Raw genomic sequence first — 11328 nt, forward strand, 5'->3', positions numbered from 1 at the left:
CTACGTTTCACAGCTGTAAAGCTGGGTCTCGTTAGTTTTCTCTGGCCCTTGCTCCGGCCCCTTAAAGACATACACATGGAGTGGAACAATGATGAACCTTTACATTTAAAGAAACCATTCAACATTTCCCCTGCGGTTCATCATTGTGGAACAAAAACATAAAGCATACTTTGCACATGTTTTTCATGTGTAACCTTTGTCAATACTTGATGTAAACTGCAACCTATAATGATTAGTATGTTTAAAGTACATTACCACTTTCTTAAGAGCAGAGAAACATTACATAGTGGGCTTTTCCACACTGTGAAGCATCTTTTAACAAAAGCTTAACTGTTTCATATTTTACACTTGGTGAATAACACAAATCATAATCTTCTCCTGGAATTTGTTGAAAGCCCCTAGCAACTAGTCTTGCCTTGTACCTTACAACTTCATTTTTGTCATTCATTTTAACTCTATAAACCCATTTTGAATCAATAAGTCTCATATCTGGGGTTTGTGGTACAAGAGACCAAGTGTTATGCTCTTTTAAAGAAGCTATCTCGGAGTTCATAGCTTTATACCAATTTACAGCTTGGTGCTTAGGTAAATTCTGAACATCATTGTAGCTTTTTGGCTCAAAAACCGCCTTATTGGCATACACAGTATTAAAATGTTCATCTGCAAATCGTTGTGGCTTCTGCCTCTTTCTATCTGAACGTCTCAGTCCGGAAGGAGAGTCAGACTCCTCAGACTTAATGGGACTCAGTGAACTAATAGTTTCAGGTTGTAAATTATCATTGTCAGACTGAAGAGGTGCCTGTAGGCTAAGCTCACGGTCAGAAAACTCAAGAGAATCTAACCTCCCCTCAGGTGCCTGTGACTTTAAATCAAACAAATTATCAGATTCAACAGGCTTTTTGTCTTTCCCCATTAATTCAGAAGCACCATTTCCTCCTGCTGCTGCTGCTTCTTCCTCTTCTTCCTCAGTATCATTTATACCATCAGTATCTTGGAAAACAGCAACTCCATTCCAATTTACAGTTTGTATCATGCTTCTGGTAATATGAAATTTGCCAGTTGCTGGTATGTAAATTCTGTATGCCCCCTGCTGGTAGCCCATTAATTTTCCCTGGACACTACGCTCACCCAATTTCTGCTTAGCAGGATAATGCATAATTACATCTGAACCCCAAATGCGTAGGTATTTCAGATTAGGGCGTTTTTTAAACAGCTTCTCATAGGGGGTGACATCTAAACCAGAATGATAACTGCGATTTCTAACATAACAAAAGGCATGGAGCGCTTCAGCCCAAAAGTCTTTGGGCAGATTAGCATCGTGCAGATAAGTTTTAACCCCTGCCTGCAGGTCACGCTGCACAACTTCAACAAGCCCATTTTGCCAGGGACTTCGGGGGCAAGATAACTCATGAGTAGTCCCCTGCGCTTCCAGGAATTTCTCAAAATCTTCAGAAACAAATTCCCCACCCCGATCAGAAAACAGGTTCTTAATTGGTTTGTTAAAGTGTGTTTTTACCCAGTTGCAAAAAACCTTGTACTTCTCAAATGCTTGGGACTTCTCAGCTATTGCATAAGTCCAACAATATCTACTATACTGGTCTATGAGAGTAAGCCAGTACTTAGAACCTCCTAATGAGGGTGGGAGTGGCCCAACTAAATCACAATGTACACGCTCAAATGGCTCAGTTACTTTCCTATCTGAGCACCTACCCTTGCGTGCAACCTTAATCTTATTCTTGCAACAGGATAGACACTGCATAAAGAATTTACATGGTTTTAAGTTGAGGCCATTGACAATATTCTGTGTCTTAATTACATCAGCAAAATTCAGGTGTCCCAGAATTCTGTGCGCCTCGTGGACACACCCAGAATGTGGCCTTACATTCCTCAACCCCTGGCTTGACTGTGCTGCTCTGCAATTTATAGACGATTGGGAGTAGGTGCGAAAATACAGTCTATATAAACCATCAGATTCCCGGGCATACAATAGACGTTTGTTCCCCTCGAAAAACTCACACATAGACTTTAAGAAACGCACAGTTATGCCTTGACGTGCAAAGCACCTTACTGACAATAAATTGTCCACTGACGGGCAGTAAATGCAGTTCGCTATTGTAATGTTTAAAGAGTCAAGTTTAACGGTACCCCTGCCAAGCGACTGCAGGACTTGTGAATTGGCTAAATGTACATTACCAATTTCCTCTTCGAAAGAAATAAACAAGCTTCGATCGTTGCAGATATGCTGAGATGCACCTGAGTCGATAACAAAAGACTTCCACTTGGCACCTTTAGGTCTTTTACGATCTTTAGTCCGAGCGTGAAAAGCTCGCGGCTCGTTTCTGTCTTTACGGTACGATGCCGACTGCTGGGCTGACGACCGTGATTGACGAACAGAAACTGGCTTGGGAGTACTTTGCTTTCTTTTGGATCTGCAGTCCCTTGCAAAATGTCCTTGCTTATTGCAGAACCAACAACGCTTTGCAGCTTTAAATGCAGTTGTATCACCACAGGTTTGCATATGGCGTTCCTCATTCTTTCTGGAAACAGGAGTGCTTATGGCACAAGCCTCCCTTCTATCCAACTCGCCCATTAATCTTGCCGTTACCCCTTCCACAGTTAATTGTGCTGGTGGAACGGCAGATATCTGGCTAGCTATACCATCAAAGTCCTCATTAAGGGAACAAAGGATGATAAAAACATACTGAATATCAGGTATCTCCATGTCCCTTCGAATTAACTCGCCGCGTATTGCCTCCAGACGTCTCAAGTGTGCCGCCAAATCACCACCAGGCTGCAACTTCGTCTGGTACAACTGCTTGAAAAACGTCAGTGCAGACGCTGACTCTTTTCTAACATGCACTGCTGCAAGACTGTCCCACATTTCTTTGGCAGTTTTCTTATTTCTTATATAGACTACTTGCTGGTCGCTGACTGCCAAATTAATTATCGCCCTGGCTTTTGCATCTCCTTTCGACCAAGCATTAGTTACAGGGTTAGGAGGGTCATCAGTTACATAGGTCCATACTTCTCTAGAGGTCAAAAGTGCCTCCACCCGAAAAGACCATAAACTATAGTTCTCATCTGTTAGCTGTGGGAAGACCAGAGCCTTCTCAGCTTCAGGAACCTGGTCAACCATTCTGGAACTCTTCCAGACCCACATAAACTACGCTAACAGGAGTAGGAGTTTTCAAACCTTTCTCAGAGTCCAAAAATATGCAGTCATCCACTCAGCAGCTGGGCCCATAACCAAAGATGTTGGCTTTTTGCAGTATAGTGACGCTGCAGAGAGCTTGCTGGGGAGATCATGCATTAAAAAGAAAGGACTCAAAAATAACTTAAAGGTTTTAATAAGAAAAACAAAAACTCCATTTAAACTAAATACATCAACAAACCAGACCCAACCACCAACCCATCCCCCAGGGTAATGGGAAAGCTAGGTGCTGCTCCTTATATACTACACCCAGATGCTGACACGCCTTAATCAAATACAACTCAGCAGCACCTGCTACGTTTCACAGCTGTAAAGCTGGGTCTCGTTAGTTTTCTCTGGCCCTTGCTCCGGCCCCTTAAAGACATACACATGGAGTGGAACAATGATGAACCTTTACATTTAAAGAAACCATTCAACACTACCAAGGCCCTAGTCCCTAGCGAATTCTGAGCAAAAGTTTTCATGATTGACAGTGGGCAAAAATGGCACCTTGTGCTTCTGGGGTGGGGCAGGGGGAGACATTTCCACTTTAATTAAAAAGTTCAACACTGAAGTCTTACACAAGGCGAGTGTTTGCCCAAGTAAGCCTTGCACACCACTGATAAACAGGTCTTGAGCAATACCTGTGCAATCATCAAAAACCCCAAACAATTCAGGACAAACGAAAGAAAGTTCAGGCAGAGTAGCATGTCGGGGGGGATGCCTTTGGCGGGGGCCACATTTGCTAACATCTAGTCTGCCCCTGCTGGTGCTAAAATCCTGCTTGCTAGCTCCCCAGAGGCAACTCTTCAGCCCCTTTGAGAACAGGATGCTGGACTAGATGGGCCCGATCCAGCAAGCTGTTATGTTGTTGTTGTTGTAAAATATGACCATCCCATAAAGAAAGATGACTCAAGTGTTCACCATCAGAAGAGCAGCTTCTAGGTCATTGGTTTGGGGAGAAATAGGAGTTCTCCGTGTGTGTGTGTGTGTGTGTGTGTGTGTGTGTGTGTGTGTGTGTGTGTGTTGGAGGGAAAGACAATTTGGGTTTGTGTCTGACCCACAGACCAGCTCCCTTCTTGCAGCTCTTCCCAACACCTGGCAGTTCAGGCCTGCAGCTCTGGGAATCCCCTTTCAGGAGTGCCTGGACCAGCCGCCAAGTCCAGGTGAGTCACCTCCTGCCAGGAGGAAGGGGGTCGTGCTGGAGCCATGGGGGTCTGCCTCCCTGTTAGCATCAGGAAGAGTAAGAAGATGGGAAAGGTGGGCTCAGAGCCAGCCAGGAATGCTGAGAGGAGGCCTTCAGAGGAATCAAGGGCCCTGTTGGCCAGAGAGCTCCATGCGCTTCCTCAAATGGCCGTGGCGGGGGAACATGAGTGGCGCAAAAGCGTTCCTGTTCAGTCCTTGTCAGCATGGAAATGGAGTGAGCGGGAGAGAGACAGAGAGTTCTGGAAAATTACGAAAAAAATGGCAACGCTTGCATTAGCATGCTAATGTTACATGTTAAAGAATATGCGGTTGAGTAAGTTTGGGGAAGTCAGTGAGGTGTAGTAGATGTGTGATTAAATCTGTGGTTTGGTGGCCCTTAAAATGGGGAACCTGGAAACTAAGGCAAAAGGTTGAAGGGGGGCAGGAGACCGTTCAGTTGGCGAGAGCATGGCGCTGATTAGAAACTCCGGCTGCTGAGAAGATAAGAGGGGGGAAGAATGAATAAACATGGAGCCAGTGTAACTGCAGACATGTAACACGTGGACTCTCCTCCTCTGGAGGCTTCTAAGCAGAGGTTGGATGGACATCTGCCATAGATGCTTTACTTGAGATGACCCAACTCCCAAATTCTAGGATTCTATGTAGGTAAAATGTATGAAAGATTTGAATTTTATGCTCTTGGGGTCTCTTGCCTGAACCATGAGGTTGGCAGGACAGCATTCCTGATCTGAAGCTCCCCCTCTCTCCCTGAGTCCGAGAGCTCTTCTTGGTTCAGCAGCCAGTAATTTTTCAAGGAAACCTGTAGAGTATTTGTTTTATTCTTTAGAGCCTTAAAGTGCAAGCCTTTACTACTAAGAAGTATGGTAAGTCTCACTGAGTTCAATAGGGCTTACTCACTGGTATGCGCCTGATCATTATCACATTTTCTTCTTCTTCTTCAACTACTACTACTACTACAACTACTACGATATGTGTGTGAGGAGGTGCCAAACTGAGTCTTTGACCCGGGTGAAAGAAAGCCTCGTTTCACCCCTGCAGGAGGGTCATTCTGGGAGTGCCCCGGTACAGCCAGAAAAGTAAGGGGGAAGCTGCGGGCAGGGAAAGGGAAGTAGCAGGAGGGGACAGTGGATCAGTATCAAACCACAATTATCAGCTGGTCAACGTGTGTCAGGTCAGGCATAGTCTCAACGAGAAATGTGTACATAGTTATTCCCCATATATTCAGTCAACGTTTTCCAGCCTTCTTCAAACATATGTTCTTCTTGTTCTCTTCTTCTATATGTTAAGTTGACAGAATATGCGCAGCTTGCAGACTTAGCATACAGAACATGTATTTCCCAGACACAAGGACTGTTCACCTTGACCACGTCCGAAGGCTCCTGTTCGGACACGCAGACACACGCCATCCCAGGAAGAATGTCTGTGGATGCATTCGCTCACCAGCCACTCTCCATTCATAAACACACACAAACACACCAGCTTCAAGCCATGAATCTCCACACAGCTTCTGCCAACTGACTTCCAATGGTGACCTTCAACCAGCTGACATCTGCAGCACCTTCTGGCACCCACTGAATCCACGAATTTGTCCAGTCTTCTTTCAGAGCCATCTGGTTCTCTATCCTTTCTCACCCTGTCTTTTTATCCCTACCCCTCCAGCTTTTCCTTTCAGCGATCCATGTCTGTTTGTGACATCACAGAAACCATTACATCATCGTAGCCACTGGCAACAACTACAGAAACAGCTGCACAACCCCCCCCCCAAATTGGGAGGCGGCAAGAAAGAACACTACTTACAGTCTTCAAATAAAAATATATTGGAGATCCCAGGCCACAGGGAGGTTAGGCTGGCCTCAACCAGAGTCAGGGCATTTTTGGCTGTGGCCCCGATCTGGTGGAATGCTTTTGACCTTTAAAGCCCTATGCGGCCTAGGACCCTCGTACCTACAGGACCGCCTCTCCTGGTATGTCCCACGGAGGACCTTCTTCAAACAAAAACATCTTGGAGGTCCCGGGCCACAGGGAGGTTAGGCTGGCCTCAACCAGAGCCAGGGCTTTTTCGGCTGTGGCTCCGATCTGGTGGAACACTCTGTCCCAAGAGACCAGGGCCCTGCGGGACTTGACATCTTTCCACAGGGCCTGCAAGACAGAGCTGTTCCACCAGGCCTTTGGCCGAGGCACAGTCCGACCCCCTCCTTGGGTCATCCTCACAGAACTCTAGCCCAATAGTTGCCATGGATTTGATTTTGAATTGATTTTAGAATGAATTGATTTCAGAATGTATTTCAATTAATAGATTTTGTTTTTATGTAAACTGTGTTACTTTTACTGTTGTTACCCACTCTGAGCCCGACTTCGGCTGGGGAGGGCGGGATATAAATAAAATTTTATTATATTATTATTACTTGAAACATGTATGCATTTAGAAACTTAGCATTGCATTTGTTTTATATGAAACCAGTCAGACACAGTTTTGCTTTTTTTAAAAAGGCATTTATTTAGGAAAATAAACTGCCTTGTTTCAGTCCTGCTGTTCTCTTCATTACTTTCATGATCCGTCTTGGGGAAAACCTCACCGGCTTCCTGAAAGGCAAACAACACGTTGAGTGGGATGGCCTCTGTCCAGCAGCCTCAGCCAGACCCTCCACTGGCTGCTGCCTGGCAACTTCACCCCGGACGTCCTGGTCAACTTCCGCTGGTTTCTACCCATGAATATCCACTGGTTCCATTCACCCTGTGCCCAGAGGATGGCATCTGCCACCCCCTGAGCACGTATTTCCCAGCCACAACACTACTTACCTGGACCACGTCCGAATGCTCCCATTCACACACGCAGACACCCACCATTCTCAACCTCCCATTTGCACTCGCAGACACACACCATCTGCCATCCCGTGAGGAATGTCTGTGGACGCATTCACTCACCAACCGCTCTGCATTCACACACACATACACACACCCAGCTTCAAGTCATGAATATCCACACAGCTTCTGTCAACTGACGTCCAAAGGTGACCTTCACCCAGCTGACATCTGCAGCACCTTAGGGCACCCGCTGGCTTCTGACTGCAAGCCCCACCAGCCACCAACACCTGCCGGCTTCTGACTTTGGGAATCGGCTGCCTTCAAGCTGCAATCCCACCCAGCAAGCGAACTTGCCTTCTGCCTGTTCCTCAGCGTCCCATTGCAGGATGAGTGCCTCCTTCCTCCTGCCATTTTGCATCCATGAGGAAGGAGACCCTCCAGAGCTGAGTGTCACAGGCGCTGCCCACTGAGGTCTGGGCTGGGAAGAGGGAGAGGCCACCTTTATAGCCAGGCAACTTGACAGATGCCTTTGTGACATCATAGACAGTGACATCATAGACAGCCCCCAGCCAATGGGAGCAGCTGTGGACATGTCACCACAACCTCTTTGGGCATCACAACTGGGGCTGCACCTCAGCAGTGACATTTCTTTGTCTGTTGGTTATTAAGAACACTGTTAGTCCCCTCCAATGCTCAGGTGGGGGAGATGTTTGGCCCAGCTGCTCAGGGTGTCTTCACGCCCACCCCACTGGGAACCCAACACGTCCTCCTGGGACAAATCCTGCCACTCACACCTCATCCTGGCTGGCGCCATGGGGCACAGGGCAGAGAAGGGGCCCCAAAGAGTGTGAGGAGCTCCCACCTGGCACTGCCCACCAGCGGGGACAGGAAAGAGGGAGGTGGATTTGGGAGGCATGAATCAAAAGTGCCCAGCAGAAGCCGTGACCCACAGGAGTGGGTATTTATGCCCTAGTGTGGACACAGCAGCCGTGTCACATTGCCTGCTGGGCACCTTTGGACAGAGTTAACAGAGAGCTTGTCCACTGCAGATTTGAAGCAGCTGATGTCTTGTTGTGCAGCATCCAGACAACATCCTCCTCATCCAAGTGGCAGCCCAGAGCTCCCCACACACCAGATTTGTTAAATGAATTCTAGGGTCTCATATATATCAGTCATATGTTCATAAATTTACAAGGCAAACACATATGTAAGTATATAAACCACGTGTCCGAAATAGTACAGGAGAGCAATCCCAATGCCATATTGACTATCCTAAATTGACCCCAAATATTTCTCTGCAAAGAAGGAAGGAAATGGGGAAGCCTCTCCACTATCTTCTGCTTACCTGTCTTAAGGGCGTCTTTGTGTATGAACAGGGTGAGCCTGTGACCTGGTTTCAGGAATTGAAGTATTTGCTATCACAAAAGAATGGCCAGGCTGCTCAGGTAAAGCAACTAGTGACCATTGTCAGGTATCCCGGCAGACAGGGTTTCTGCTGTAGACCGCCTCCTTCTGTGATGTATGTATGATGATTTTGAGGGGTGGTCTTGGGCTACAGGGTGGGCAATTTCAAAAGTCCATATAAGAGCTTGTTCACCATTGTTCTGGGTTCTCCTCCCTCCTGCGTGTGGTGAGTGAGGACCCTGTTGCAACAGTTTTAATAAAGATCAGGCTTACTAGCTGCTTTGCTTCTCAATATTCTCTGGTTGGGCTCTGTTATTTTCTCCTACCGATAGGGAACCCACTTAAGGACTCTTTACGGGCTCTTGGATACCCTATATGGGAAAAGGAGCAGTACTTTTCTTATAACACCAGTTTTACCCGAGTGTCACATTCATGACTCCACATGCAGGCACTGGGAAAGAGTTGCCCTGGCTTCATGCAGTGAGTGTTGGGAGGTGAATTTCTACTCCCTTGAGCCGTGAAGTGTGGCAGTTAATGACCCCTGGAAAAGTGAGGCCTTTGTCTTGCAGTGGAATCAATGTCCCCAGGGTCAGACCAGTGTGATGAGAATTTTAAAGTCTTAGATAAATAATAAATGTTCATAAATGTACCAACCAAGCATGTACATAGGTCAGCACAGGAAGACCGACCTGAAACCATTTTTGATTCCCAAACGGACCAAATGTTTTCTCTGCGAGGTCAAAGGAAAATGGAAAAGCCTCCCCATTGTCTTTTCCTTCACAAATCCTGCCTTAAGGGTATGTCTGTGTATGAACAGGGTGAGCCTGTGACCTGGCTCAGGAACTAAGTATTGATCGTTACAAAAGACTGGCCAGGCTTCCCAGGGTATCCAATCAAGTGAGCATTAACAGGTAACCTGTCAGACGAGATAAACAACGCACTCAGATTTCTGCAGTAGACCGCCTTTTCTGTGATGTAGGTATGATGTATCTGGGGTGGTGGTCTTGAGTTACACCCCTTCTGTGATGTATGCATGATGTATGGAGGGGCAGTCTGGAGCTCCAGGGCAGGAAATTTAAAATTTCTATATAAGGGCAGGCACACCTTTGTTCTGGGTGCCTCCTCCTTCTCCTGCGTGTGGTGAGTGAGGACCCTGTTGCCACAGATCAATAAAGATCAAGCTTACTAGCTGCTTTGCTTCTCAATATTCTCTGGTTGGCCTCTGTTATTTTCTCCTACCAATAGGGAAGCTACGTAAGGACTCTATATGGGCTCTTGGATACCCCATAAGGGGAAAAGGGGCAGATTTTTGTAGACAACACCAGCCTGTCCTGGAGACTGGCCTGCCTGCCTCCTTTGTTTTATGTCCTTTGTAAGCCAGGAGAAGGCGTGAGGAGCGTTGCTGGACTTGGCCAAAAGCGTGTATCTCACCCTGTGTCCCTCTTCCAGTAATGGGCAGCCGGGGGCCTCCAGGAAGCCTCTCAGGGGGGCTTGAAGGCAACGGAATCTCCCAGCAACTACCCTTAAGAATCTGATAGACTGAACAGATTTGAAATTCACAGCATGTTGTACACTGAAAGAAAATTATATGAAAATGATGTACCGGTGGTATCTGACTCCTGCTAAGCTATTAAAAATGTATAGAACAAGCTCCAATATTTGCTGGAAGTGTAAAGAAAAAGAGGCTATCTTTTATCATATGTGGTGGTCATGTAAGGTAACAAAGTCTTTTTGGGAATGAATTGGAAAAATGTTTAAAATAACATTTGTTAAAAAACCAGAAGCTTTTCTACTAGGAATTGCAGGTTCCGACATCCCATAAGACCAGAAAAGACTGTTTATGTATGCGGCAACAGCTGCAAGGATGCTACTAGCCCAAATATGGAAAGAACCAACAGAACCGACCAAGGAAGAATGGCAAGCCAAACTGTTGGACTATGCTGAAATGGCAAAACCGAATGGGAGACTCAGGAATCAAGAAGATAATGACTTTTAGAAAGAATGGGGGAAATTCATAACTTACTGAGGAGACCATTGTAAACAAATAAAAGCGTTAGCTGGACTTTAAAAATAACCTGTAGAGAAACGAAAGACATGGATAATTTAGAGAGATGAAAGCTGTGGAGAACGTAATGATATGTGTGGGATGTGAAACACAAGAGCAGTCAAGTACAACATTCCTAGAGTGAACATGTTTATACATGGGGAAGAATGTTTCTCCAGCCAACAGGTAAACCTCCTGTTTCCTTCTGGGTTGGAACAGACTTCCTCTGCATGTGACTAGAGGTGGGTGTGGCCTCACCTGTGCAGGTAACGACAAAAGCACAGGGCAGGGTAGCCATCTCTCTCTCTCTCTCTCTCTCTCTCTCTCTCTCTGACTACATGCATCAAAGAAGCAACATCTGCTTAGCTAAAGATGCTTCCAGCCAAGAGAGGACAAAGGGACTATCTTCTTATGAGATAGTTTCCAGGTGTATGTAACTTTTCTAAGCTAAGTCTGACTTCTGGGATCCGATTGTGAACAGAATGATGTGTGAGTAAACTCTTTTTATACTTTTATAGAAGACTGTGTTGTGTCTTATCTTTTATGAGGGAATAAGGGGGAAATACCAGAACAGTTATTATAGAGGCTTTAGCGAGCCTGAGCAAACGCATCCGCTGTGAGTTTAAAAAGGGGAATGTTACTCTGCTAAATTGTGAACTTGTTAACACAAGTTGGAAAG

General features: G+C 46.0%; 1 long non-coding RNA gene across 1 annotated transcript; it reads right to left on the bottom strand.

Annotated features, from left to right (window-relative positions):
* Positions 1-5471: 5471 nt before the first annotated feature.
* On the bottom strand, positions 5472-7693 carry LOC308593101. Its single transcript, XR_014010702.1, has 3 exons — positions 7552-7693; positions 6809-6975; positions 5472-6196 (listed from the first exon to the last, which is right to left on the bottom strand). It is a non-coding gene; the product is annotated as an uncharacterized lncRNA (long non-coding RNA).
* Positions 7694-11328: the final 3635 nt, after the last annotated feature.

This window comes from Podarcis bocagei, assembly GCF_964188305.1.
Source record: "Podarcis bocagei genome assembly, chromosome: 8".
Lineage (NCBI taxonomy): Eukaryota > Metazoa > Chordata > Lepidosauria > Squamata > Lacertidae > Podarcis > Podarcis bocagei.